Source organism: Sminthopsis crassicaudata, chromosome 3, assembly GCF_048593235.1.
Source record: "Sminthopsis crassicaudata isolate SCR6 chromosome 3, ASM4859323v1, whole genome shotgun sequence".
Taxonomy (NCBI): domain Eukaryota; kingdom Metazoa; phylum Chordata; class Mammalia; order Dasyuromorphia; family Dasyuridae; genus Sminthopsis; species Sminthopsis crassicaudata.
Genome location: NC_133619.1, coordinates 553323271 through 553350747, shown reverse-complemented (window position 1 = coordinate 553350747; position 27477 = coordinate 553323271). Strand labels below are relative to the sequence as shown.

Below are 27477 nucleotides of genomic sequence, written 5' to 3'. Positions count from 1 at the left end.
ATTGACTCTTCCATGACCGCATCTGGGGTTGTCTTGGCAAAAGAACAGTATGGTTTGCCATTTTATTCTCCAGATCATTTTACACATGAGGAAACTGAAGCAAAAAGGTTTGTGATTTGTTCAGAGTCATATAGCTAATGTTTAATGACAGATCTGAAGCCATGAAAATGAGTTAAATCTAGCATTCTATCCACTCTTTGAGTAGAAACATTTTTTCCTTTCTTTTTCTTTCTTTTTTTTTTTTTTAAGGCAATTGGGGTTAAGTGGCTTACCCAGGATCACACAGTTAGAAGTGTTAAGTATCTGAGATTGGATTGGAACTCTGGTCCTCCTGATTCCAGGGTTAGCTCTATCCCCTGTGCCATCTTATTACCCCAACATACTTTTAAAATGGGGAGAAGATTAAGGATGACTTCCTGGAGAAGATGGTATTTGAGATGGACTTTAAAGCATAGAAAAGAATACAAAATTTGGAAAAAGAGAAGGGTATTCCAGACATAGGTACCATTTTGAGCAAGATGACTGAAAGTGCTCAAACGTGGTATGAGGAGGTAAGTGAAATGAGGAAAGGATGGAAGGTAGGGTGGTACCATATTGTAGAACTCCCTGAATGTCATAACAAGAGATTATATGAAGCTATTTAATATTTTTGTGTTAAGGAGTGAATGATATGCTCATTTCTACCCAGGACAAAAATTGCTCTGGAAACAACAAGAAAAGTAACAAATTAGAACATGAAGAGTGAAAACACAAGCAAACTTATTAAGAGTCTAAGGTACAATAGATCAGGCAGATGGTGATAGGGAGGCTTGTCCAAGTAAGAATAAAGAGAAGGTGGAAATGACAGATATCTTGGAAGTGAAATTTGCAGGGTTTAGTAAGTGATCAGAGTTTGTAACTAATTTTTTTCTGACATTAACAAACACCAGCTAAAATAAGCATTTCTGTAAACATAGTAGTGAGAGAAACAAAAAGAGAAAATTATACAGTAAATTGTGAATCACTATTGTGTTTTGCTTGCTTTTCTTTTTTAAGTATATAAAAAATTCTGCATGTAATTTTAAATCTGCTCTGCTTCTCTGCAATTCCTTCTGGCCTGCCTTCTGTTCTCTTTGGTACATATATATATATTTTAAATCTCAATGACTCTCTTTTCTTTCCTTTTTAGGGTTCTTTTTGGAGGAAGGGGAAAAGACTGTATCTCTACCCCCCTTTCCTCTTAATTAAAAAATCTTTATAACAAATACATGTTAACAAATATAACAAATTCCCACATCACTAAGGTCCAACAGTATGTTTCACTCTGCTGAAGGTCATTACCCATCACTCATCTGTCTGGAGGTAATCTAAATATTTTGAAAACTAATGACTGATGACATAGAAAGAGGTAATGAAGTCAAGGGAAGAAAGGTTAGGAGTCAAAGATAAGCTCAAAAGTAACATATATGGAGAGCTGTCTTATAGTCATCTTGAAATGTGGTCCTGGAACTCAAAAGAGAAATGAGCACAGGGAAAATGCTTCAAATTTTTCTAAGGAAACAAGATCAAATTTCTTTGAATTATAGCTTATAATTTAAGACTTATTTTTCACTTTTTTGAAATGCAAACATTTGCTCTTCTCCTTCAGTATCTCTTCAATTCTCTGTAAATTTTCAAATGTTAACTAGCAGTGACTTGATAATTACATCTGGCAGTTCTAAACATCACCTAATAGTCTATTAGGACTATATGGCTTGAATTCATCCAGGGATGCTTAGTATTCTCTTATCTCCTTATTTATCTTAGATCTCAACTTCCTCTTACTTATTTCTATTCTTTCCTTTCCCATCTAAAAGTCATCCAGTCATTGGCAATAAGCCTCTTTATTAAGAAATAACAGTGGAAATAAAGATTAAAAAACAGATAAGGAAATATTGTCAAGTTGAAATTTCATTGGTAAATAACTCACAATAACTCAGAATAATTAGGGAGAAAAAAATCCCACTGTTTTAAATACAGTGAGTTGGGTTGATGATTATTCCCAAAAGGAACATTGAAGAAATAAGATTAGGATAAGGAGAAATATAATATCCTAGGAACTTTATATAAAAGTTTGCTTATGAATATTTTAAGAAGTTTTCAAGAGGGATGAGATAAGATGGTGACTAAATGGAATAGGGTTTTTTAAAATAAAAGGACAGTGAAGACCTATGTTCATAATGATAGAAAGGAATCAGTGGAGTAGATATGGAAGGGTCTCTGATCTTCTAATCTTTTGTAAACTTCTTGGAATCCCAAAATTTACTTAAGGTTCAGTTGAAGTGGTACTTTCTACAAAAGGTTTTTGCTGGTTTAATGCCCTGGAGTGTTAGTGGTCTATATCCTCACTACCCAATTATTTAATTTACTTGTCTGTGTACATGTTATAGAACCCATCTCCTACCCCAGCAAAATATAAAATCCTTGAGGAGAAGAATTATGTTCATTTCTGTTTGGGGGCTTCATGTCCTATCATGCCTGAAATTATGCCATTAGAAATTCATTCATCCCTTTTGCTGTAGACATAATTATCAAAATCATCATCCCTTACTCTCCCCTCCTTTCCTTTAGCTTCTTATAATGAGTTGGTCCTTGTCCTAGGCAAGTCCACCTCCTCTACATGTGTGCTCAACTCCTTTTTCTTCCATCTTTTCCAGTAGATTTGCTTCTCAATCATCACCCTGTCTCTCTAATCATCAATCTCTTACCATATACTAGTTCTTTTTCTACTGCCTTCAAACATGCCCAAATCTCCCTCATCCTTCACTAGACTTTTAAGCTATCATCTAATATCTCTCCTCTCTTTCTCAGCCAAATTCCCTTAAAAAGCTGTCTGTGCTTGTTACCTCTATTCCTTATCTCTCATTCCCCAACACTTTTTACAATCTGATTCTCTTACTACCTGTTTAATCATTCTTTCTCAGTCTCCTTTGCTGGAATATAATCATTTTACCCCCATGGAATAACTAACTATGGATGTCTCCCAAGCCTTTGTCTTGAACCCTCTTCTCTTTACTATACTCTCTGCATGATTTCATCTGCCCATCTCTATACAGATGATTCCCAGATCTAGTCCCAATCTCTCTCCTAAACTCTATACATTCACTACTAGATACTTATTGGACATTACAAACAGGGTCTCCAACTCTATACCATCAAACAGAGTTCACTATCTTTCTCTCTAAATTTACCTATTTGAAACTCCTCAATTACTAAGATTTCACCATTATTCCAGTTTCCTAGATTGATACTATCTTCAAATCTTCCTTTTCCCTCATCCCATGCATACAATTATTTCTCCAAAACATCCCTCCCATCCAACACCCTATTTCTCTGCACACAGCCATCATAGTAGTTTAAGCCCTTATCACTCTTGCCTAGTCTATTATGATGATGATGAACTAAAAGGTCCTTTTCATTCTCCAACAGCCAATTCCCTAAACCCATTTTATAGAGATAGCATATTTTAGCAACTAAACTCCATGGTTCAACCAAACTAGACTTCTCTTTGATACTCATATAGAGTATTGCATCTCCCATCTCCATATCTTTGAATTGGCCTTGCCTCTTACCTAAAATACACTCCCTCCTCACTTCTGTTTCAAAGGATCCCTAACATTCTTCAAAGCATGAAGAGCACCAGCATATACTACATGATACCTTTGCCATATTCTCTCAAATACTAATGCCTTTCCTCTCTATCTTACATTCAACAACCTCAGATTTGTTTTAAATTTATTCTGTATCTAGTGTTGCTGTTTATACTTATATCATATATACATATTATCTCTCAAGAGAAAATGCACTTTTCAAAAGCAGGAATTATTTATTTTGTTTCTTAGTTTTGATATCCCTTATGTATAGCATAGTGCCTGGCACATGGTAGGAGCTTAATAAATGCTTATTGCTTAATTGATAAATTGAAAGCAAGTACTCCTTAACAGAAGTTGAAGCCACCAGTGCTTTGGAATAAAAAAAACCTTTAACATTTGCTGTCTTCTCAGGCAGATTCAAGGAGAATAGAAGGGAAAGATTTTAACCAGAGTAAGAATATGGGGTGCCTGGAGAGAAGGGTTAATGAATCCCAGATTTTAGCATCTTCCCAGTTTTGAGAGCACCCATCCATAGGAAGCAGAGCTATTTTCAAAGCTGAGTTTCTCCTCAGTTAAGTCAGAATGAGTTATTTGAATCCAATGCATAGCAACATCCTGAATTTTTGAGAAATGGCATTTCCAACTGAACTCCCCTAATAAATCTATATACCAACCACAGGGCCTTGGCCTTTTCTCACAGCTCCTTCAGAGTTTCTCCTCTTAATAAGGCTCTAAAGGCAGATGGTGACTTCATCTCTCTTTCTGCTTATGTTGCTTTGCCTTCTATCAGGGCTCTCAGAGGCCTCCCTGAGGGTCATGTGGGACTAATTCCACACAGTATAACAACTAAATGAGCAGGCATGAGGATGTGATGATCAGCCAAAAGCCCTGCAATGACTTCTCCCTGCATTCACTTCAATCCCTTACAATCAATAACCCCATGGACCTTTTTTTTTCTCTAACAACCAAGTAATTCACATTTTATTAAGCTTTGCTAAACGCACTTTATAGAGGTAATATATCTTTGGCAACTAAACTTTTTGAAAAAGCCAGGGAAGTGTTTATGATGTAGTAACAGGAAGAATAGCCACAAAAAGGGCAATTTTATGTTTCTACCTCCATTTTTTAAATCAGTCAGTAAACATTTATTAAAACCCTAACATGTGCTCTAAGGCACTGTGCTAAGCATTGTGGATATAAGGAAAGGCAAAAAATAGCCCCAGTTCTCAAGGTGATACACATCAACAAGCTATGGACAGGATAAGTTGGAAATAATCAACAGAAAGAATAACTAGAATTAAAAGGGTTTGGAAAAGGCTTTCTGTAAAAGGTAGCATTTTAACTGGGACTTGAAGAGACCCAGAGAAATGAAGACGTAGAGATGAGAAGAAAAAAGCATGACAGACATGGGAGACAATCAAGGAAGATGGTCCAATCAGAAGATGGAATGTCCTAGAGAGGCCAGTATCCCAAGAAGACCACAAATTATTGGATTAAAAAACATATATAAAATGTAAGTAGACTAAAAAGGTTGAGAGAGTTTGGAAGATTTTATATTTGCTTCTACAAATAATAGGGAACCAATGGAGTTTATGAGTGAGGGATAGGGAGACATGTTCAGAGCTGATCTTTAGGAAGATCTCTTGAACAGCCAAGTAGAAAATGGACTAGAGTGTAGACAGACTTTTGTCAGGGAAATCAATCAACCATTATGCTATTGCAATAGCGAAGACATAGGGTGACAAGGGTCTTCATCAAAGTTATGGTAGTACCAGAAGAGAGAAGGAAGCATATAGAAGAGATATTACAAAGGCAAATTTAATGGTCCTGGAAATAGACTGAACATAGGAATTGAGCAAAAGTGAAGAGTCAATAATGGCACTTAAGAGCTAAGAATAGCAGTATCCTCCAAAGTAATAGAGAAGTTTGAAAGAAAGGAGAGTTGGAGGGGAGGGGAAGATAACAAATTCAGTTTAGCACCATTTAAAATGTCTGTTAGACATCCAGTTCAAGCTGAATATGCAAGACTAGAGGTCAACAGAGAGATTGAGATTGACAAATATATCTGGGAATCATCAAAATAGAGAATATTTAATCCATGGGAGATGATGATGAAGTCACCAAATGAAATATTAAAGACTCTCTTCTGTTTCTATACTATATTATAGAGGGAATAGAAAAAATGACCCAAGGGATATCCATGGTTACTAGGCATGACCTGGATGAAGATCTTGGCAAAGGAGACTGAGGAATGGTCAGACAGGATGAAGAGAAGCAAGAGAGAGTAGTGTCATTAATAAAAAGAAGAGAATATCAAGAAGAGATTAATCAAGAATATCAAAAGTAGCAGTGATTTCAAGAAGGATGAGGATTGAGAAAAAGCCAGTAGATTTGGCAATTAAGATATTTATTGTTAGCAGTTTTGTAGAGCAGTTTCAGTTCAATGACAAGCTAGACTGTAGTGAATTAAGAAGAAAGCGAGAAGATAATTAATGCAAGCACTTATTGTAAATAATTTTCTCAAAAAGTTTAGCCACAAAGGGGAGGGAAAATATGGGCAGCTCACTAGTGAAGATTGGCAGATCAAGTGAGAATTTGTTGAGGATGGGAAAGATATAGGCATGTTTGCAAAAAGAAGAGATATAACAGGAGGCAGAGGGAGTTTCAAGACAGGTAAGAAAGTGAAGATAATGGAAAAAAAATTGCTGAGGCAAATATGATAGAATAAATTTTACATATTGAGGAGTTTTCCTCAGCAAGAAGCAGGTCAAAGGTGGAAATAGTGGCAGAAGACATTTGAGTTTGGGGGAGAAGGAGGTCTTGGTGTATATCCTCACTTTTTAAAGTAAAATGTGAGACAAAATCTTCATTTGAAAGATTTAGTGGAGAGAGAACGCCATGGGTCATCAAAGGAAGGATGAAAAGGTTTGGAAGAGGCACTGTGGAATTGGGATTGACAATCACTATGTGATCAAAGAACAGGGCTTAAGGGTTGCAAAGAAAAAGAAGCGAAATGATAACTTGTGATAAAATAAGGGAGTTTCAGAGTTCATGAACTTCATGCATTTGTGAATAATACCAAGATTAAGAGTATGATGATCTCTGAGATGAGCTGGAAGAACAGGTCATACGAAATTATTATATTGAAGAACTGAGAAATTTGGGTGTTTGAGGGAATATTGAAATTATGTTTAAGTCTCCTAGTATAAGGACAATATTGAGGTAAAAAAGACTCTAAACCAGGTTCTGAAAGAAAGGAAGGGAATGTCATGGAGGCTAATAGGCATTAACTGTCAGAACCCACCATGAAAGAACATTCTTACAATCTTCAGAACTGTCAAAAATTGAGCCAATTTAGCAAAGAAATTGCTTTTAAAATAATGTGACTGGAGGGGCTTAATGTATTGAGTGGTTTCCATATTCTTAGCTCTATATTGGGACTTGGAACTATAGGAAGATATAAGATATTTGCTGCTTTCAAAGGCCTTGTAATCTAATTTAGGGAAACAATATGTATAATAATGAAGAACCTATACCCCAACTTCCATATTAATCCCACAACAAAAGACATTGGTTCAAAGAAAAAGACATTTAATAAAACAATCTAGTAGTTTAAGAGTCAATACAAGATTCTCCCAAGAATATATTCTCTCACAAAACTCCATACCACCAATGGGAGAACTCACACATTGCAGAAAACACATATGATCAGAAAAAATGTATGGTGGAGTACACACCAGGAACACATGGGCCTGAAGTTCACAATTCTAGCATGAGAAAGTCAGCATTGTCCTCTGGTGCTATCATCATGCAAGCCTTTTCTATTCCATGGAGGATTCTCTGCTGCCCAATTCTCTCTGCCATTTTGCTCTCTATTGCCATCTTTAGAGCTGCTCTTGTGGCTATTACTTTGTACTGCCATCTTCTGGTCCTCTGCTGCATTATGTTTTCTTCTTCCATAAGTCTGTTGGTTTTATAGTTCATAGCTTAAGGGACTTTTTCCTTTCCTTTCCTTTCCTTTTTTTTTTTTTTTTTTTTTTTTTTTTTTTTTTAAATAAACTCAGTCAACTAAATTTAGCCAGCTATCTAGAGGTACTTTAAGGCAGACTTTAAGTGAATCTTTTGAACTGATTCCTCTGGACTCTCAGTCTAATTCTTATCAGAGTCATGATCAAAAAATTCTTTTTAATTCCTATAATCCATCTGGTTCCTTCCTAGGTCACCACTTGCCAAAATTGTGAAAGATCCAGAAGAAACTATAGCAAGGAAATTTCTCCCACTAACCATGAAAATCATAGATGTTAGATTGATTGGACAAGCCTGAAAAAGATAAGTGACCTCATATCCCCTGAGAAACAAAATCTCTGCTTTTTGTTTTTGCAGTTTTAACCCTAGCACAAAATGCTAATTACTCCACTCACATTTAAAATCTGTAGTGAACTTTCATCCCAGCCACCTTGTAAGGAAAAATAAGAATAAACATTATATTCTCTGTTTTATAGATAAAGAAATTGAGGCTTAAAGGAACAGTAAGTTACTCACCATCTAAAGAATTATATGCAAACAGGTCCATTTCCATGCATCCTGATCTATTCCTGACCACTGAATCCAGATATTTCTGGAGGTGCTAATGAGTCTGAGGACTTGGTAATACTTTCCCTCATTCAAATCAAATTCACAAGCATGTCATGGCATCAGCTCCTAATATCATGGTCTTCTTCAAGAACAAAGGACAAACAACAACAGGGAAGGATTCAAACCCAGTTCTCCTGATTTCATATCCATAGTTCTATTCATTACATGATGCTCTTTATTTAATATTTTTGAAATCTAATTAACGGTTGATGCAAGCTAAGTGCCAGATAATAGGGATAGACAAAAAGGTTAAAGAGAGAAATCATATAAGGCTGAAAGAGTCATGAAAAGCTTCAAGTGACATCTAAATACTAAATACCAATACATATAAATAAATAATGCAACATTTTCCCAATAAAATTTGAGCTAATATTTCCCACAAAAACATACACTCTTGAGGCAGTTAGATGGCAAAGTGGATAGAGCACTGGCCCTGGAATCAGAAAGACCCTGAGTTCAAATCTAGTTTCTGACACTTAACACTTCCTAGATATCTGATCTTGGGCAAGTTGCTTAATCTTCAATTTCTTGCAAAACAACCCCCCACCCCCCCATCCACTCCCCCCACACACACACAATACAGATTCAATGGGAAAACTGAATTTTAAAAGGAATTATGGATGGAAAATCTACAAATAGGAAACATGTGCCTGCACACACCATGAGTATATGTGACCAAGACATACTCATGGAGTTGAGTCTTGAAAGCATGACCTTCAAGCATGGAACTTGGAACTTCACCTTAATTAGTTTAGAGGAAAATGAGCCTTTGGTCTAGGACAGCAATATCTAGAGAGGTTCATTTCTTCCTTTGAATGGAGGTATGCTTCTTCTTAAATCAATCACTGTTCCTTAACTCCACTTCACAGTCCCCATCAGCCTTCTCTACCACACAATTGTAGGTATAACTATAGGTCTTCTGAATCACTGTCCCTACTATCACCAAGTCAGACTGTCTTGTCATTTAATTACCCTTTGCCATGGGACTATGCTCTATACAACTGCTACTATCACTCCACATCTCAAAGGTTTTGCCATAGAAAGAATTTTTAGCTACAATTTGGAGATGGAAACAATCTATAAAAAGCATTTAAGAAAATAGACTTTTCTTCTCACCACTGATATGGGCTTTGAACTTTTACCTTTCAATACAATTAACCAGGAATAGCAAATTTTTGTCACAGAATCTGAATTAAGGCTACAATGGGCTCATTTGTATCAAGAAGTTCCCTCAAACTTGAATACATTTGCCGTTATATACTATTTTCAAAGGAAATATGTCATACCTGTAACCTTTCATTAAAGTTTTAAAGGCACAAGGATTTTTTTTATAAAGAATCTATCAATAAAGAATAACTCTAATTGGACTTCAATTTACCTGAGTCTTCAATGATGTAGGTCTTTTATTTCACTGTGTTTCACCTTTAATAGAAAGAAAGAAATCATCAAAAAATAAATAGGTAGTATTAGATATTTTATTCATCAATATTAAGTATTTGAGCTCAACCCAGTTTCTATACTCAAAAAATTTACAATCCAGTTTCGAAAAGGCAAATTTCAGAAACTATTCTTATAGGATTCAACCTAACCTCTTATACCAGATCCATTTCCATTCCAAATCATGGACAATGAGAATCAATGATGAGCAAAATGATTAGGGGACCCTAAAAGATCTAATTTCCCTCAAGAATGTGTTCAATGTGTCATTTCTCAGGCAGAAAATAGGCTAAAAGGTTTTTTTAATAACAAAAGCTTATGCAAAAGTATTCTTAGTTTGTCTCTTAGTTAATCAGACAACCTAATTAGCTGGAGCACATTACTTCTCACATATTCTAGTTATTACAAGTTCTATTGCAGATGCCAAATAGTTTGGGAAAGAAATGATCTCTAAGACTCAGAGAAGCTACTATTTAAAGGTCATACCACTAGTTAATGACTAGAAATAAATTAGTTTCTTAAAGCAAAGCTTTTTCCAGTTTGTAATATTATCTGCTCTATATGAATGAAAAATGTATTTGTGAAAAATGTATGGAAGCAAAAACCTGAGTCACTCTGTTATAATTGGGAATCTTCTCTATAAACACAGATTTGTTAATTTCTCAAGCAATTGTGGGTTGTTTTTTTTTTTTTTGTTTTATTTTCCTGAAGCTGGGGTTAAGTGACTTGCCCAGGGTCATACAGCTAAGAAGTGTTAAGTGTCTAAGACCTGATTTGAACCAGATTTGAACTCGGGTCTTTCTGAATTCAGGGCTGGTGCTCTATCCACTGCACCACCTAGCTGCCCCCCTTCTCAAGTAATTGTAAGAAGGATTATTGACTGTTATAAGTTTTCCCTTAACAAACAAGAATCCCAATTTACAAAGAAAATATGAGGATTTATATAAACTTCCAAAATATTTCCAAGAATTTTAAGTAATTTTCTATAAATATTAATCTTTCATTATGATTTCAATTCAAAAATTGTTTACCTGCAAGAAATGGAAACAATCTAAAGATGCATTTATACTTGATTGATATACGACATGCTATGACAAATCAATAACTTCTAGCCTTATAGACCTCAGTATGAGATAAAGGTGTTACAAATCCAAAATCCAAAAATCCAAAAAACTGAAAAAAAAAAAATATTAGAACAGGAAGCTTTTGTATCTGCAAGGTTATTCATGTACCTTACTCAATTAGCACATAGTCACTTAATCTTATGATTAAGGCTAGTGGCTTAAGTTTATAGCCTCATTATTTCAGCTGTAGTATTAAGGCCTTTTAATTCTATTTTATCTTTAAGTTTGAAGCTTTAATATTCTACATCTTCATTAACAAATATTGTGCTAGTAGAAAGAGGTATTACAACTTCTCCTCCTTGGTCTCAATCTGATCTTTCCAGGTAGGAGCAAGAAAAAGATAAAATGCAGAACAGAAATGCAGCACAAAGTAAATGGGGAAAAAAATAATAGCTGACAGAAAGAAGACAGAACAATTAAACACTAATTTTGCTTCCATTTTCTCTACCTAGAAAAATTATATTTGGATTAGGATGGATAGAACAAAAATGGATGACAGGACATAGAAATCCAGCAAGTATGAGTAGAAAGTAAGAAAGCACATAAAGTTCAAGTTATTAGGTTTTGATAATCTACATCCCAAGGTAATAGAAGACTTAATTATTTTGTTTACTGACCTATTTATGAGCTTTGCAAATGGTAAAGAATGAGAAATTTGCCATAGGACTTTGAGCAAGAAAATTTTGTTACTTCCCCCCACCCCATCCCATCCCCCCAAAAAAAACAGATTATAGGGTCTTTAAAATACAAAATGGCGACCTTAAATTCATTCCCTGGAAAAATTCTATAACTTATTTTTAGAGATAGTATTCAGAAAAGGAATTAGTTGTCACTAAGTGTGAATATAGTTTCATCTAGGACTGTTCATATAACACATACTAATTTGGGTTTTTTGTTTGTTTTCTGACCAATTAACCAGACTAGTTGATCAAGAAAATAACCAAATAGTGTATTTGCATTTTTCTAAGCATTTGACAGTCTTTCAAATTATTCTTGTGGATAAGAAGAAAAGGTGTGGGCTAAACGATCATATGCTTAAGTGGATCTAGAATTGATTAAATCATCAGCACTGTGGAATTTTACAATTAGAAGGCATGCCAGTGGCTATATGATCTAATATATTCTCAGAAAGAAACCTTCAGCACAATATTCCTGACAAATAGTCATTTAGCTTCAAACTGAAGACCTCCAATTACAAAGAACCTTACTATTTCTAAAGCAGTCTATCATGCTTTTTGAAAACTTTAATTGCTAGGAAGTTTTTTCCTGACATTAAGCCTAAATCTGACCTTTTAAAACTTTCATCCATTACTCAAAAGATCTACCTTCTGCAATCAAGCAGTGAAAGCAGAATCCCTCTTCCATAAGAAATTTTGACCTTCAAATATCTGACTGCAACTATTTTGGCCCTTGAATCTTCTCTTCTATAGGCTAAACATCCCAGATCTTTTAACCAATCCCAAAGAGTATTAGTGAATAAATCAATGTCAATAACTGAGGAGTTCATTACTAAAATAACCTCAGGATCTGCCCCTAGTTCTGTTGAGTATAATATTTTTGTCATTGACTTAGTCAATAGACAGTGCTTATCAAATATGCAGATAAAGCAGAGCTAAGGTGGATAGTTTATATGTATAATAACAATCAAAATCCAAAAAGATCTCAGGAGAACTAAAAGATCAAATCTAAAGAGATAAATTATGTAAGAATAAATATAAAATACTTGTAATTCAAAAAATCAACTGTACAAGTGCAGAATGTCAAATCATGAACTGACAATAATTCACATGAAAAAGATCTTTACTTGTGGCTTTTGGAGAACTTCAGACCAAATATGAGTCAGCAAAATGATATAATAGCTAAAGTCATAAGAGACTAAATAGTTTCAATAATAATAGCTTTTAAGGTTTGAAAAGCATGTTACATGTCAACTTATTTGATTCTCAAAACAATCCAGTGAGAATGCTTCCGCTATTATACTCACTTTTACAGATGGGGAAACTGAGGTCCAGTGAGCTTAAGTGATTGCATTATAAAGCTAATAAGAATCTGAGTCAAGATTAGAATTTAGTCTTCCTAACTTAAAGTTCAACATTTATTCATTGTACCACTTAGTTGCCCCAAAGGACTTTCAAGGAATTCTAAAAAGTTACTTTAAGACCACAAAATTCACATTAAAGTTATGAATCAAGAATACAGTAAATATCCAACAGGAAAAAAAAAGTCAAAGACACATTTGGAACATTAGACCTAACATACAGATGTAAAGACCCTAGGATGAGGAAAAGATATTATGAATTACAAAAATTCAAACAATACTAAATTCTGAGAACAAACCCAATTGGATCTGTTTATAGAACAAAAATTGTTAGGATCTTATTTCTTATAATATATGCTGGCATCAATATGTAGGCTACTAGCCTTGATTAGCAATTGGCTCCATGAAATTAGAAGCCTAGAGAATTTACCTATGCAGTAGGGCCTCTCTTAAATTTTCATTTACCTATAAATTTCTAATATTCTGCTTTTATAGACTAGATGACCTCCATGATCCCTATAATTCAACAGTGAATTTCTGTGATTATGTGAATATTCTACAAGATGAATCTTATGTCAAATAATCTTGTCAAGTATAAGAACACTATTGGGTTCATTCATTATATATTATGCTTCTTTTATCTTTCCATGAGTTTCAAAAATGGGGCCAGAGAATTTAATTTCATATCCTGCCTTTAGAGGTTAAATCATTAACCCTTTTTTGGCTTAGGTTCGTCACCTGTAAAATGAAGGGGTTGGATTAGAGATCTCTAAGGTTCCTTCCTCTAAATCTATGCTTCTATGTACATTGGTGCAATGTAATAGTGACATCTACAAACAAGATGGTTTTTATAGCATTTTGTTATGTAGGCTTGGCACTATCTACAGGTGAATTACATAGCTATCCACATGGCATAGATAAGGACTTATCTGCTTAGAATTTTCTCTCCTGGTAACCAGGTACAACATCTATAATTTTTTTTCCTTTTTTTTTTTTTTTTTTTTTTTTTGAATGCATTAAGGTTAAGTAACTTGTTCAGGATTAAATAGCAAGTAAGTATTTGAGGTTAGACATGAACTTGGGTCCTGCTGATTCTAGGACTCTGTCTACTGCACCAGCTAGCTACCCCTAACACCTATAATTCTTAACATTCAGAACATTCCTTTCAGGAAAAGGCTTAGGCACCATGTCTAGAATTCCTCTCTTAAAATAAAATCAGTATCTTGAACAAAGAAATGTAGAGGAGAGGAGGGATGAATACAAGTACTGTGGCCACAAGGGAGTACACTCCCATCATCCTACTCTTGTCCTCTCCAATCTAGTCTCAGGGGTCTCCTTCAGGTTTCAATCAACCACTTCTTGTATACAGGAGCTTCTAAATTCTAAAAGTACAATTATGAGAATATTTTTACATACCTTTCCCCCTGTGCCTTCATATTCATAACAGCTCATCAGTCTCTTAGGTATTACCTAGAATAAATTACCTCTCTAGACCTCACTCTTTTATTTATAAAATGACAATATTATATTAAACAACTGTAAAGTCCTTTCTAACACTGAAGTTCTATGAATTCTAAATACTACAGTGGGATTATATAATATAAAGGAATAGTTGGGGACTGAGAATGGAAGAGTCAGTAACAGGATAAGTAACAGTTGCCAGTTTTCAAATATTCATAGTAGTTTATAGTTTCTCTTCCAACAGTTTCAGAGCATTTGAAACTCCTTGCTGTGATACATAGTTGTGATAAAATACTACTTACTTGAAGAAATGATGAACTAGATAATCTTGGAAAACCATGGATAGACTTGTATGAAAAAATGAAGAGTGAAATAAACAGCATCAAGAGGACATTGTGTACAGTAACAGTAATATTGTTTTAAAAATGATTTTGAGTAAGTTATTTTGACTACTATAAATACCCAAATTAACTATAAAGGACACATAAATAAAAATATTATCTATGTCCAAAAAAAGAACTAATAAATAGAAGCATATACATAATAATTTTACATATGCATATATGTGTATATGTATATACATATATACCTATTTGTGTCTAATGATAGTCATCTGGGAGGAAAAGAAAAAAAGGAAAAAAGACATTTTGTTGTTTATAGTATCTAGTAAATTTGCAGTTCCATATGCAAGTCTTTTTATTGTACTATGTTATCGAAATAATTATTTTATTCCATAAATTAAAAAGAAAATAAGTTTTTAGAAAACAAATTTAAAAAGAAAAGAAACTTTAACATTTTTGTCATTAAAGTCTTTTTCTTGGTCTGGGCTGTGATATTATGTCAATTTTCCATGATCAGGAGATGACCTTTTTACAGATTTCCAGAATTTGCTTCCTTCACTCTCACTTTGACCTTCAGGATTCTAAAACTAAATGTAATTTTCCTTTTCTTTTTTATCATCTCCTTTTGTTTGATCATCTTACATCATTTTACCATTGGTCTCTTACGCCAATGCCTGAAGAAGCTCACCCTGTAGATCCACTTTCTCTCTGGAGCCCAAATTTATTTCCCCCAAGGTTTCTTGCCCTAATATCTCCATGACCCAGTGGAAAGATCATTAGCTCTGAGTCAGAGAACCAGTATTCAAATTATATCTCTAAGGCTCATGTTTATGAGATCTTGGGCAAGTCAATGAATCTCCTTGGGCTTCAGTTTTCTCCCTTGTATAATGAGGAAGTTGAACCAGATAAACTATGACTTTCCATCTTGGACCTCTGCTTGCTTGAATCCTGTCAGAATTTTCTCAGTCTCTTATCCCATCTCTTATTCTAATTGGTTTTCCTCTGGATATCCTCCAATTTATTTGTATTCTCCCTGAAATGCACCCCTTACCTCAATGGAGTTTGGTATTTAAAGTCTCCAAATGCCTGTTGGTTAAATATAATAGTATAAAGACTCTGGAGTGATAGAAATTTTTTTTACATAACCCTAAAAACAATAGAACAATGCAAAAGAAATAGCTGAGATTATCATAGAAGCATAGATTTTAAAAGGGGGCCAGAAGTCCAAATCTTCCATTTTACGAATGAGAGGATAGATGCTTAAAAAGATGAAATGATTGTTCAGAGTCACAAAGCTAATAAGTGTCTGACACTGAAGTGGAATTAAGATCTTCCTACTCAAAGTTCTCTGTCCCAACCACTATACAAAAGTGCTTCTCTGAGACATTAATGTCCAGTTAATGTCTGCCAAAGGATCATCTTGGCCTTAGATTTGGGATTGGGATAGAGCTTAATTTGAGCAAGAGCCAAGTACATCTTGTAGAATAAACAGACAGTAATACCTACAGCAACAAACCAAAATGACATCCTCTTGCCAAACAGGACTTTAGAACCAGAAGGGATCTTAGAAACAATGGAGCAGAATAAATACAGACATGCTGAGAGACAGTCTGGTAAAGAAAAATGAGTGCTAGCCTTGGAACCTGGACACATGAATTTCAATTCCAGTTCTGACATTTTAATTCTTACTATGTATACCTAAACAAATTACATAAATTTCCTTAGTCCCAGTTTTTCCATATGTAAAATGGCAATAATACTAATATCTCCCTCCTAGGATGAGTTGGAAAGAGTTATTTGTAAACCATTAGATGCCATAAAAACATGAGTTGTTACTGACTGACAACTACCTCTATTTGGTACCTCCATAGATAAATCAGAGTTAAATTAATCATAATCATAAAAACTTATGCAGTGCTTTAAGGTCTGCATAAAAACTTATGTAGTGCTTTACAAATATTATTTCATTTGATCCTCACAACCAACCTAAGACATGAGTACTGTTATTATCCTCCTTTTACACATAAGGGAATCAAGGCAGCAGAGGTTAAGTACCTTGCCCAGGATCACACAATTAGGAAGTGTCGGAGAATGGATTTGAACTTAAATCTTCCTGAATCCAGGTAACTGTGCCACCTAGTTGCCTGTTAAAAATATATGTTGCAAATGTTTAAACTGAATGAGCTTAATAGTATATATAAGACTATCTAACATACACAAATATGTGCAGAAAATTATCTTAAGCCAGTTTAGAACTCTACTCAATTTTCTATATAAGGATAATAGACAATACTAAAGTTGTTTAGCCTGGGAAAGAAAAGATTTGGTGGAATAAGACAACTGCTATCAACTGATATATGAAATAGAGATTCAACTTGTTTTATTTGGGAGCAGAACAGAATGAGAAGCAGTGAGAGTTGGGGAGAGGAAGGAGTTGTAAAAAAACAGATTTTGGCTTGATATAAAGAAAAACTTCAAAACAACTGGACTTAACCCAAAATGGGATGGGCTTCCATGGGAGGTCATGGCTTCTCTATATCTGGAGGTCTAAAAATAGAGACTGGATGACTACTCAGTAGAAATTTGCACAGAAGAGTCTGGTTGAAAAGGGATTTGAAATGATACATGTGGGAAAATGTTTAGAAGAATCGCACGTTTAATTTATAGTGGATTATTTGTTGTCTAGGACAAAGGAGGAAGGGAAAGGGAGGGAGGAAAATTTAGAACACTAGGATTTGCAAAGGTGATTGTTGAAAACAATCTTTGCATGTATATTTTGCAAATAAAAGGGTATTATTTTTAAAAGAAAAAGACAGCTTTTTCTTTGAAGCAACTTCCAGTTCTGAGCAACTTTGATTCTTTTTGGCTCAAGATCTGTGTAATTTTTATGACTGACCAGTATAAATAAAAAGAACTCATCAGATGATAGGATGTCAGAGAGGATTTTCTTTGTAATAATAAAATAAGCAGGTCTCTGATGGATAAAGAAAGATGAATTTTAAGTCCCTCTTTCCTCACTCCACTTCCCAGACTATTTCTGGAGCAATATGTTATCATTTCCATCCTACTCTATCATATTATCCAGATTGTGCATAGCTGATACTAGACAAGCAGCAGTAGTAGAAAGCCCTAGACTAGGAAGCAGAAAAGGTAGATTCTAATCTCAACTCCTTTACTTACTGACTATATGACTTTAGCAAGTTATTTAATCTTTTTGGGCTTAGTTTCCTTATCTTTAAAATAAAAGAGTCAATAACATTTAGGGTCCCTTCTAATTTTAAATGATCCTTATAACAGTGATTTAAAATCATAGGATTTCATACTTAGAAGCTACCTTAAGGCCATCTAATCCAATCCATATGTGAAAGAGAATTATGAAGATCTTCAGCAAGGGGGAGCCCATCACCACCTTTGGGGGCATCTCATTCCACATTTAGATAGCTCTAATTTTTAGGAAGTTTCAATTTGTCTTCAAGGGTGAACATCATCTACTTTATTCTTTTTTTAAGAGTAAGAAATTGTGAAAATGTATTTCTGTGCAATGGATGACGAGTTAATGATGTAAATAACAAAGTAGACATGGATGTAAATTATAGCAATAATGGCAGACACCAAGCACCAGGTATCAGCTAGAAATTAATTAAAAAACAAAGTATCTGATATATTTATCACTTGCTTTTTTAATACTTTCATCAATCAAAAGATGGGGTAAACCAGCATCTCTCAAACATCTTGGTCTCCTTATGCTTTTGGTCCTCTTTATATTCTCAAAAATCATGAATCCCCTAAAAGAATCTTAGGGATCTTCAAGGATCTCTGGACTAGACTATGAGAACTGCTAGCATAAACTGTGAAGGAAATTGCTATTCTAGACCTAGTTTTGATCAATAAGAAAGAACAGTTTGGTGAAGTGGAAATGATAGGAAGCTTGGGAGACATAAGCATGTTATCATGGAATTTGTGATGGCCAAGAGGAGATCAAACATTAGGAAAAGTTGTAGAAATTCAGAGAAAAGATAAGAACAATCCTATCATCTGAATCTAAAAATGAATATGACTCAATGGGTTAATGAAAGACTCTCAAAAATAGAAAGTTGATATTATCATAAATGATTCTGATGAGAAGGAAAAAGAGAAAATTGTAAAAAAAAAAACTATCAAGTTGGCCTTACCAGGAGCTCTTCAGTGAGCTCAGATTTAAAAAAACACATACACAAATGATAAAAGCAGGCCCTATAAATGAGAAAAAAATTAAAAAGAGACCAATAGATCCTTAAGAAGAAAATAAAAAAGCCAAAGCCCTGAATGAACTGAGACTTATGAAAAATTCTAGAAAAAATGAGGTAAGAGTAGGCCAACAAACAAAAAAGGAATGGGAAAAACACAACCCCCCCCCTCCAAAAAAAAGAAAGGATTAAAAAAAAAGAAATAGTGGAAAAAACAAATTAAAAAAGAAAAATTCTAAATAAACTTTAAGAGCTTTTTTAAAAATCAAAAAGAACCACAAGAAAAGGAAGGGGGCCTTGCCAGGAATTTATGGTGTCAACAACAAAAAACTATTCACTTCTTATTTATTCCATTTTATCTTTAAAGGAGGATGACAAGGTTAGAAAGAGCAATGGCCTTGGCAGAGGGGAAACTCAAGTTTGTTTAAGAGGTAGTAAAAGCACTTATGAATCTAAGGTTCCCAGTCCAAATGCACAACATCTCAGAACAATAAAAGAGTTTGCAGATGTTGTTGATCATAAAGTCAAAGGAAAATCAATCAACTAGCATTTAAGCGTCTACATGGTGTCATAGTAGTGTTCTAAAATTCCAAATAAGAAGATAAATTCTAAAAAGCATAATTTGCTAAATAAAAGTACTCAATGACATCTAATTATTATGATTAGGAAGTCTGACCCTGAGGAAGAATTGAGGAAAAATATCTTCCTCCTTTTGTACAAAGATTAGAGGCTGTGAGTGTAGAATATTGCATGTACTGCTGGACTCAATTGATACTTTCACTGATTTTGCTGAATTGATTTTTCCTCTTCTTTGTGATATTTTGTCACAAATTTCACTGGATGGAAGTAGAAGAATGTATTTAGAAATAAAGGTAATGTAAAAACAAAAGACTACAATAAATGTTTTTAAAAGATAATTAAAAAAAACTATCAGGCTTTTTTTTAATCCTTTGGTATATACAATTATCATTCTATAGGTCAATCTAAGTGACAAATGTTTATTAAGTGCAAGGTAATATATGCCATCTATTTTAATAGGCCTAAGTGGTACAGACATAAACAAAATAGTTATATCCTCAAGAAGTTCATATTCTATTGAGGAAGAATAAAAAATGAATTTAGAACCAAAGGATTTATATTTGAGAATGGGTTCTGCTGGGCAAGTCACTTTACTTTTCTAGGGCTCAGTTTCCTTATCTTTAGGTAAAGTTAGACTACATCAGGAGTTCTTAACCTAGAGTCTACAAATCCATTGGGCATCCATAGATAGATTTGTAAAGGGGGGAGTTGGATGGAAAGACAATTTCATCTTTTTCACCTTCCTGGAACTGAAATTTAGCATTTCTTTGATTAGGAATTTGTAAAGGAGAAAAACACAAATGACCAAAAACAAAACAAAACAAAACAACAAACAACAATAACAAAAATGATGATGAGAAGGAGACTAGAAGCTTCCCGAGACTGCCAAAATGTTTTGTTTTTTCTTTTTTGGCTGAGGCATTTGGGGTTAAGTGATTTACCCAGGGTCACAGCTAGGAAGTGCCAAAACAAATCAAAAATAAATGTAACAAAATTAAAAAGATCAAATGAAACTTGAATAAAGGCATATGAGAAGAAAATCCCAAACCTACTTCTTCAAGTAAGTGAGAGATCCACAAGTGTGACACATAGCACATGTTTTCAGACATTCTCAATATATCAATGTTTTGCTATTTTTTTTCCTCTCTAAAAAAAATTATTGTCATATAAGTTTATTCTAGAGGACAGGAAGGGAAAGGACATGGGATACATGTAAGAAACAGAAAATATCAATTAAAATTTATTTAAAAAAAAAAAAAAAAGAATCCTTGGGCAAGATGATTTCTGAGGTGCCTTCTAGCTCTATATTTTCTATTCTTAGTGAAATTGATGCTCTATCTTGGATCTCCAAGTCATCTGCATATGCTGTCTTATGTGCAGTGTTCATTTCAAACCCACTTTGCTTTATCCACTTTTGACTTAAGCAGATCAGCTCAGATATTCTTGGCAGCTGTTACAACAACTCTTCTGAAGCTGTGAAGCTCACTTGAGAACAAGACAGTCATCTGGGAGGAACAGAGGCATCAGGCATTCACCATCAATCATAGTCCAATTTTTTCAGACAAGGGACGATAATAAAGTCCTCCAAGTAATGGCAAAGACTTTAAGGGAGATGGTATCCTCTCATCATTGAATTCTATCTAATAATAATGATTTAAAAACTTGATATTGGTGTAGAGTTGAGAAAACACATCTTACTCCCTTTTAGCAGAGATTAGGGATTGTAGATGTGGAATATTGCATATACTATTAGATCAAGTTGGCTCTGAGACTGGTTTTGTTGAATATAATTTTGGGCAGTGGCTTGGCACACTTCTACATAAAGCATAATTTTGATTCCATTGTTGCAGTTATACAGTTATATGGACTCTTTGTGATCTGATTCTCAGTGTTAATTTTCTCATTATATACTCTTTTTTTGCTGCATCAAATGCATACAATGCCTTTAATTCAATTTGGTTCAATTCAATAAACATTTGTGAAGTACATGTCTGTCAGACACCATGCTACTATAAGTTCTGGGGATACAAGGCAAAAAAACAAGACAACCCCTACCCTCAAGGAGTTTACATATGACAAGACATATAATTTTTGTAATTTCAAATAGCAGCACGTTAGAGATTCAATACTGCCCTTCATCTAGACTAGAGTTAACATTGTGATGGAGACAAAAGGGCACAATAATTAAAATCAGATGACTAAACTTGAATCTTTGGTCTACTACTTACAAGTTGTGTAACTTAGGCAGATCACATCCCTTTTTGTTTCTTTATTTCTTCACCCATAAAATAATATTATCACTAAAGTCTCTTTCAGCTAAAAGCCTTTTGAAACAGATGACTAAGAAACCAAATACTCATTGAGATGAGTAACCAATAGATGAGATATTTAGGCAAAGATAGAAATGTTGAAGGCAATATATCATTGATCCTGATTTTAATGGATCTGAGTCCAAATAAATTTAGACATGAATATTAACAAATATGCTGACTTCCGGCCAAGATGGCGGTGTGGAGGCAGACAGCTGCTTGAGCTCCTCGTTTTCTCTCAGAACTTACTTCATGACAAGCCTCTGACTTAATGCTTGACCCACAAATTATCACCAAGAGAAGACATCCTTGAAAGTCGCCAGAAAAGGTCTGTGTTTGTTCGGGGGAGGGTCAATCAGACTGGGCCCAGACTGAGGGCAGACAGCCAGAGCAAGACAGGCAGCTCACACAGCTCAGACCGGAGGGGGAGGGGTGTGATCTCTGCCGTTTCTGTGAAAGGGCTTTTGCCCCAGTGTGGATGCTCCGTCTTGGCAGCAAGCCAGGAGCGGTGGAGAGGGCGTACACACCAGAGGTGAAGATTAAAACCCCAGAAAGCCAGCGTCTCTCAGAGCCCGGCCACCCCCAACCCCCACCTGGACTGACTTGGTGCGTTCTCAGAGCCTCAGAGCGCAGACTCAGTACAGTCATTGCTGTTCTGTTAGTGGCTCTCTGCTGCCCTACCCCCAGTCTGTAGAGGAAGCCCATTAACACCATCCAGAACCATCCCCCGCAAAACAGACCAATTGTTTCTCTTGTCAGTTTGTTTTCTTTGATTCCTACTCTGACAAAATGAACAAAAAATTCAAAAGGGCTCTAACCATTGACAGCTTCTGTGTGGAGAGGGAGCAGACTTCAAATGCTGAGGAGACTAGGAACAGACTGTCCCCAGATGTATCCCCTGGGAGGGATATAAGCTGCTCCTCAATACAGAAGAACCTCATAGAGGAAATCAAAAAGGCTCTCACAAGAGAGCTGGAAGAGAAATGGGAAAAGGAAAGGGAAGCTTGGCAAGAGAGCCTGGAGAAGTCATCCCATGCATTCAAAGACAGAGTGGATATAGAAATCAAATCATTGAGAAACAAGATTAGTGAGCTGGAAAAGGTAAACAACTCCAAGGAAAACAGGATTAGTGAGCTGGAAAAGGTAAACAACTCCAAGGAAAACAGGATTAGAGAGCTGGAAAAAGAAATCAGCTCTCTAAAAAATAAAATGGATAAAATGGAAAAAAATTCCATAGAAGATAAAAACTCAATTGGACAATTACAAAGAGATATAAAAAAAGTGAGTGAAGAAAATACATCATTGAAAATTAGACTGGAACAAGTAGAAATGAATGACTCAAGGAGAAACCAAGAGGGAGTCAAGCAAAACCAAAGAAATGAAACAATTGAAAAGACTGTCAAGTACCTTACCAGAAGGACAACAGACCTGGAAAACAGATCCAGGAGAGACAATTTGAGAATAATCGGACTCCCTGAAAAATGGGAGGAAAAAAAGAGCTTGGACACCATTTTCGAGGAAATTATCAAAGAGAACTGCCCAGACGTTTTGGAAACAGAGGGTAAAATAGACATTGAAAAAATTCATCGATCACCTACTGAAAGGGACCCTAAAATCAAAACGCCAAGAAATATAGTGGCCAAGTTCAAGAACCATCAGACAAAGGAAAAGATATTGGAAGCTGCTAGAAAAAAACAATTCAGATATGGAGGATCCACAATAAGGATAACACAGGATCTAGCAGCGTCCACATTAAAAGAATGCAGGGCCTGGAACATGATATTCCGAAAGGCTAAGGAACTTGGTATGCAGCCAAGAATAACTTACCCAGCAAGAATGAGCATCGTTTTCCAGGGAAGAAGATGGACATTTAACGAAATAAATGAATTCCATCTATTTTTGATGAAAAAACCAGACCTACATAAAAGGTTTGATCTTCAAATACAGAACTCAAGAGACTTCTAAAAAAGGTAAAAAGAAATCTTGAGAACTATACTTCTGTCAAAAAAATATGTAAAGAACATATGTACAATTTGTCTTAGAAACTAGAGGTGGAAAGGAGATTATATCATAAAAAAGTATAAAGTGGTGGTACTACATCTCATGAAGAGGCAAAGGTAACCTATTATATCTGAGAGAAAGAAAGGAGGGAGATGAACATAGCGTGTATCAATAGACATATTCGATTTATGGTGAAACTTCTTCCACTTCATTGAAAAGTGAAAGGGAAGGAGTAAGCTAAGGAGAAGGGAATACAGTAATTTCGAGGAAAAGGGGTAAAATAAGGGGAGGATCTTTAAGGTGGGGGAGGGATCCTAAAAAGGGAGGGCTGTGAAAAGCAAGTGGTGTTTACCAGTTGAATACTGGATAGGAGGGTAAAAGGGAAGGAAAGGGGAAAAGCATAAGCAGGGGTTAATAGGATGGCAAGCAATATAGAATTACTCCTTCTAACCATAAATGTGAATGGGGCAAACTGCCTCATAAAGAGGAAGCAGTTAGCAGACTGGATTAAAAGTCAGAATCCTACTATATGTTGTTTACAGGAAACACACCTGAAACAGGATGAGACATTCAAACTAAAAGTAAAAGGGTGGAGCAGAATCTATTATGCTTCAGGCAAAACCAAAAAAGCAGGAGTAGCCATCCTCATCTCAGATCAAGCAAAAACAAAAATTGATCTAATTAAAAGAGATAAGGAAGGGCATTATATCCTGCTAAAGGGAAGCATCAATAGTGAAGCAGTATCAATATTAAACATGTATGCACCAAGTGGTGCAGCATCTAAATTCTTAAAAGAGAAATTAAGAGAGCTGCAAGAGGAAATAGATAGCAAAACTATAATAGCGGGAGATCTCAACCTTGCACTCTCAGAATTAGATAAATCAAACCACAAAATAAATAAGAAAGAAGTCAAAGAGGTAAATAGAATACTAGAAAAGTTTGATATGATAGATCTTTGGCGAAAGCTAAATGGAGACAGAAAGGAATATACTTTCTTCTCAGCAGTTCATGGAACCTATACAAAAATTGATCATATACTAGGGCATAAAAACCTCAAAATCAAATGCAGTAAGGCAGAAATAGTAAATGCATCCTTTTCAGACCATAATGCAATCAAAATAACATTTAATAAAAAGCCAGGGGAAAATAGACCAAAAAATAATTGGAAACTAAATAATCTTATACTAAAGAATGATTGGGTAAAACAGCAAATCATAGACATAATTAATAACTTCACCCAAGAAAATGACAATAATGAGACATCATACCAAAATGTGTGGGATACAGCCAAAGCAGTAATTAGGGGAAGTTTTATATCTCTACAGGCCTACTTGCATAAAATAGAGAAAGAGAGGGCCAACGAATTGGGTTTACAACTAAAATTGCTAGAAAAGGAACAAATTAAAAACCCCCAGACAAACACAAAACTTGAAATTCAAAAAATAAAAGGTGAGATTAATAAAATTGAAAGTAAAAAAACTATTGAATTAATTAATAAAACTAAGAGTTGGTTTTATGAAAAAACCAACAAAATAGACAAACCCTTAGTAAACCTGATTAAAAAAAGGAAAGAGAAAAAGCAAATTGATAGTCTTGAAAATGAAAAGGGTGAACTCACCACTAATGAAGAGGAAATTAGAACAATACTTAGGAGCTACTTTGCTCAACTTTATGCCGATAAATTCGATAACTTAAATGAAATGGAAGAATACCTTCAAAAATATAGCTTGCCCAGATTAACAGAGGAAGAAGTAAGTAGTCTAAATAGTCCCATCTCAGAAAAAGAAATAGACCAAGCTATTAACCAACTTCCTAAGAAAAAGTCCCCAGGACCAGATGGATTTACAGGTGAATTCTACCAAACATTTAAAGAACAACTAACTCCAATGCTATGTAAACTATTTGAAAAAATAGGGATTGAGGGAGTCCTACCAAATTCCTTCTATGACACAGACATGGTACTGATACCTAAACCAGGTAGATCGAAAACTGAGAAAGAAAACTATAGACCAATTTCCTTAATGAATATTGATGCTAAAATCTTAAATAAGATATTAGCAAATAGACTTCAGAAAATCATCCCCAGGATAATACACTATGACCAAGTGGGATTTATACCAGGAATGCAGGGCTGGTTTAATATTAGGAAAACTATTAGTATAATTGACCATATTAATAATCAAATTAATAAAAACCATATGATCATCTCAATAGATGCAGAAAAGGCATTTGATAAAATCCAACATCCATTCCTACTAAAAACGCTTGAGAGTATAGGAATAAATGGACTATTCCTTAAAATAATAAGGAGCATATATTTAAAACCTTCAGTAAACATCATATGTAATGGTGATAAACTAGAACCTTTCCCTGTAAGATCAGGAGTGAAACAAGGTTGCCCACTATCACCATTACTATTCAATATAGTACTAGAAACGCTAGCCTTGGCAATAAGAGCCGAGAAAGAGATCCAAGGAATTAGAGTAGGAAATGAAGAAATCAAATTGTCACTTTTCGCAGATGACATGATGGTATACTTAGAGAACCCCAAAGACTCTGCTAAAAAGCTATTAGAAATAATTCAGAATTTTAGCAAAGTCGCAGGATACAAAATAAATCCACATAAATCCTCAGGATTTTTATACATTACCAACACAATCCAACAGCAAGAGATACAAAAAGAAATTCCATTCAAAATAACAGTCGATAGTATCAAATATTTGGGAATATATCTACCAAAGGAGAGTCAGGAATTATATGAGCAAAATTACAAAACACTTGCCACAAAAATAAAGTCAGATTTAAATAATTGGAAAGACATTCAGTGTTCTTGGATAGGCCGAGCGAATATAATAAAGATGACAATACTCCCCAAACTAATCTATTTATTTAATGCTATACCAATCAGACTCCCAAGAAACTATTTTAATGACCTAGAAAAAATAACAACAAAATTCATATGGAAGAATAAAAGGTCGAGAATTGCAAGGGAACTAATGAAAAAAAAGTCAGAGGAAGGTGGTCTAAGTGTACCTGATTTAAAGCTATATTATAAAGCAACAATCACCAAAACCATTTGGTATTGGCTAAGAAATAGACTAGTTGATCAGTGGCATAGGTTAGGTTTACAGGGCAAGATAGTGAATAAAAATAGCAATCTAATCTTTGACAAACCCAAAGATCCCAAATTTTGGGATAAGAATTCATTATTTGACAAAAACTGCTGGGAAAACTGGAAATTAGTATGGCAGAAACTAGGCATGGACCCACATTTAACACCACATACTAAGATTAGATCAAAATGGGTCCAAGATTTAGGCATAAAGAACGAAATCATAAATAAATTGGAGGAACATGGGATGGTTTACCTCTCAGACTTGTGGAGGAGGAAGGAGTTTGTGTCCAAGGGAGAACTAGAGACCATTATTGATCACAAAATAGAACATTTTGATTACACCAAATTAAAAAGTTTCTGCACAAACAAAACTAATGCAAACAAGATTAGAAGGGAAGTAACAAATTGGGAAAACATTTTTACAGTTAAAGGTTCTGATAAAGGCCTCATCTCCAAAATATACAGAGAATTGACTTTAATTTATAAGAAATCAAGCCATTCTCCAATTGATAAATGGTCAAAGGATATGAACAGACAATTTTCAGATGATGAAATTAAAACTATTTCCACTCATATGAAAGAGTGTTCCAAATCACTATT

General features: G+C 34.7%; 1 long non-coding RNA gene across 1 annotated transcript in view; it reads right to left on the bottom strand.

Moving 5' to 3' along the window:
• LOC141559803 (uncharacterized) overlaps positions 1-27477 on the bottom strand; it is a 149810-nt gene that overhangs the window by 89438 nt on the left and 32895 nt on the right. Inside the window, exon 2 of the long non-coding RNA XR_012487558.1 lies at positions 9625-9668. This is a non-coding gene — a long non-coding RNA (uncharacterized LOC141559803). The remainder of the gene's footprint in view (positions 1-9624; positions 9669-27477) is intronic.